This window comes from Ipomoea nil, unplaced genomic scaffold (assembly GCF_001879475.1).
Source record: "Ipomoea nil cultivar Tokyo-kokei standard unplaced genomic scaffold, Asagao_1.1 scaffold0715, whole genome shotgun sequence".
NCBI lineage: Eukaryota > Viridiplantae > Streptophyta > Magnoliopsida > Solanales > Convolvulaceae > Ipomoea > Ipomoea nil.
This window is the reverse complement of record NW_017617143.1, coordinates 1,037,665-1,041,734: the sequence shown is the minus strand read 5'-3', so window position 1 is coordinate 1,041,734 and position 4,070 is coordinate 1,037,665.

Here is a 4,070-nt window from a genome sequence, read left to right as displayed (position 1 = left end):
TTCGAAAATTGCATGAATAATTTAGTTCAATGTGTTTAGTATCTACTTATAAAATTGCATGCAAAATTTAACGTGAAAATATGTTCCATGCAATTCATTTTTGAAAATTTGTGTTTATTTGTTTTAATCGCATATCTATGTATTTTTAATTGTAGTCATGGCATAATACGTGTTTTATGACTTATTTGTTTATGTTAAAAATGTCGTGCCTATTTGTGTTGTTATGATTTAATTACTAAATGTTTTTAATTAGTTTATGTCAAATTGGTATCTAAAATAATTTGTTAGTTTCTAAATATTTTTTGACTAAAAATGTGTTTTAGAATCTACCGTATATATGTATGTTTAATTTTGGTGTTTAATTGAAATTTGTCTAATTTCCTAAATCTATGTCTATTGTGATTAGGAGTTTACCGTATGTATGCATGTTTATATATGGATGTGATTTAATTTCTTTTAATATTCATATATGTTTCAAAATTTTGTGTGAGTTACCCGAAATATTTGTGTATGATTATATGTAATTTGTGTGTGATTATATTTATGTGATTATATTTTTATAAATGATACATCTAACGTTTATATATTTTTGAGATGATAAAGGAAGAGATCAGATTGGATTGAAACCTCCATCCTTTAAACCTCTACCCCATAAAACCCAATCCCATTAAAACTCTTCACCTTTTAAACCTATACCTCTTAAACTTCCACCCATAAATTAAATCCCACAAAAATCTCACCCTCTCTCACAAAATCAGATCCTCTCTCTCGTAAATCTCCTCCCAAATCCAACCTCTCTCTCAAATCTTCAAAAATAATCAGAGGTGTCCATTCATAATCATCTTACTCTATACACCTTACGTATATAGAGTACCTAAGAGACTGTAAGGCATTTAATGCCCTTGTCTGCTAATGATAACCTTTTTATCTCTCCTAGTAACACCTTAACCAAAAGACACCTCCACCCTTAAAAGTGCCTTGTCACCACACCTTTTCTAAAGGTCTCAATTGAGATTTCTCTCTGAGAATTAGACCCCCTCGTAAATCTTCTTAAACCATACGAAACCCTTCGTATTCTTCTCAGACAAGAATTCCAGTTCTACCAAGATCAGAAATCTCTCTCTCTCTCTCAAGCTCTCAATCTCACCGGCGAACACCATGTCTGGAACCAAAGCCATGCAACCCAAAAATCTGCTTACTCTACAACAACAATTGATCGACGGGATGACACTCAATCCGGAGTTTTTCATGTTTGGAGCCGTCGACAAAGAATTAGCAAAGAAGATTCTCAATGCTTTGAAGGATTGTGGACTATACGATTTCTTCACCTACAAATATGTTGGAGTTTTTGAAACAGATGTGACCGAGTTCTATTTGCATGCCACTGTGAAGAACAACGTGATTCACTCTAAAGTTGGAAGAACAGATGTTCAAATTTGTGAAAAAGACATCAAGGAGTGCTTCAAATTTCCTGATTCGGAGCTAATGCCAGAAGCTCACCATTATGATGCTCAATCCTTCTGGAACGAAATTCGTGGTCCAAAAGCACCTGTGATTCACGACTCAACCAATCCAAAGAACGTGCTGAAACCAGAATATGATATGCTCATAGAGATGATGTACAAGATTCTGGACAATAAGCTTGGAAGTGTGGATGATTTATCTGGAACATCCGTGAGTCTGATGAATGGAATCATGCAAGGAATAAAATTCAACTGGGCAAAATACATCTTCAATCGCCTATTATTCTTTGTAAACAATGCAAAACATCATGGCAGACCACTTGAAGGAAATCACTTTTTGCATAAAGTTGGGTATGGACTTATTGTTGGAGAAATTCTGAGAAAGAAGAATGTGCCTCTCAGAAGACACAAAAATGTTGGAATCTACAGAACTCTTTTCAGAAAATTTGGACCTGACTATGGCAAGAAAACAAATCGAAGGAAAGGATCAGAAGGAGGTGGTTCTACAAGCACACCTCAAAGCTCTCGAAAAAGAAACAGTAAAACTCCATCTGCAGGAAGTGCACACATGGGTTCGAGCAACCCAAGCAACAGAGATCAAGAAGCCGTAAGCTCGGCTATAGCACTTATTCCATTTCAGGAAGTGGTAGAGTCTGAAGCTCATGAAGTGGACATACCCGTGATGCCAACTGAAGAAGATACCACCCAAATGGAGTTTGCAGGAGTTGAAGTGCAAGTTTCCAATGACTTGCAAAGGAGAATCTCGAATCAATCTGCAGTTGATGCTGATGTTGAACCCATTGTGTTCGACAAAACACAAACTCGAGATGATCCGGAACTGATGAAGGAATTAAACCGAGTTCAAGCATGGAAGGAATGGAGACTTGAAAGATATCACTCTTTTATCTCCAAAGTTGATTCAGAGTTGATACAAAGTGAAGAATTAGCCTTTGAATGGCTAGGAACCAACTCAATGCTTGAAGCACTAAACATGGGTGCAAATCAAGTTTATAGGCTGAAGCTTCAAGAAAAGAACAATAAGGGAAAACGAGTGGCCGCAGCAACTCAAGAAGATGCCAATCAAGTCTCTCCAAATGATATTGAAAAAGAGAATGAAATGAGGCTACAGATTGCTCTACACAGATCGTTGACTGACACTCATGGACATCCAGGTGATACTTCAATTAATATAGCCAATGATTTTCTTGAAAATTTTGGAGAAAGGGCGAATGAAGGAAGTACACTTGTTGAGGTACCAATTTCAGCTTCTGAAACGCATGAGTCTATTCCTGTCAGAGTTCACTGTGCTGAACTTTTGATATCAAATGTGACCCCACCAACATTGATATAAATGTTATGGACCCTACAAGGGATGAATTTAGAGACCAAATTGATAGTGAAATCAGACCATCAATTGGGGGGGAATACTTATATGAAGCGCCAGTGCACAATAAAACCCCTATATTGTCACTTCAAAATACCTCTCTGGAAGCTACTTTAAATGCAGAGCTTATTTCAAGAACAGAGGTAATTGAAGAAGAAGTGGAAAATCATCTTGAAGAAGCCGAATCACCAGAAGAGAATTTGCAACTCACCGAAAATCCGGTTCTTGGAGAATCAAGAAGGAATTTATTCAAGAGTTTACACTCCTTGAATATGCAAGGAGGCTGAACCCGAGAAGAAGATGAAGATGATTTGTTAACATCACTTTTTGCAAAAGTTACAGAAACAAGTGATGTTGTGTGTCAAAAGATTGGAACTACTATTACCGAGTAAGGACATCTCTCTTTGCAACATTTTGAGAACACACGAACAAATTTGAAGGACTTGTTGGAGTATCAAAACACTTTGCAGACAAAAATTGAAAGAGCCGAACGACATTTGAAAGGAGATCTCACTGAAGGTTTATTGGAGATCATCCAGCTGATGAAGAAGGAACGAGAAGCCACAGAGAAAATCAAGTGAAAGACACCTGAGACAAATCAAAGCCATACAAGATCAAGAAACAAGGATAAATCACCTTGAGGTGGAATTATCTTCCATGGCTAATAAATTGTCTGTTTTGCAGGATGTTTCTCTCAAAACACATGATGGAGTTAAGATTGTTAAAGCCAATCAAGAACAAGATTCCAAATCCCTTGGCTTTTTGATTGATAATGCTATAAGGGGGGAAGAAATTCTCAATCATCTGGCTTTATAACAACATGAATTCATCATTGGAAATCAGTCACAACAACCAGCTCAGACCGCCGCACCTACGAAAAGCCGTGGACGAGGACGTGGTCAACAATCCCAAGTTGGTTTCGCTCAATTTGCAAATCCGAGTCTTGGATCAAGTTCATCAAAAGTGGCCGAAACTCGAGATTGGTTCGAATGCTCAAAAGGAACCTTAACACCGCAGAAAATTTGGACATCCGAGAATGTGCCGAGTATGGTGAAAAGATGGCCAAAAGCTGATCAAGCTCAATGGATTTCGGACAAGAATAAAGAAGAAGAAGCAAAAAGGAAGCAAACCGAAATGTGGTATGAGCTCAGAGACTATACCAAGAATAATGGTGAAAGTCTGGGACTCCAAAGAAGCTTTGAAGAATGCATAATTTGGTGGGA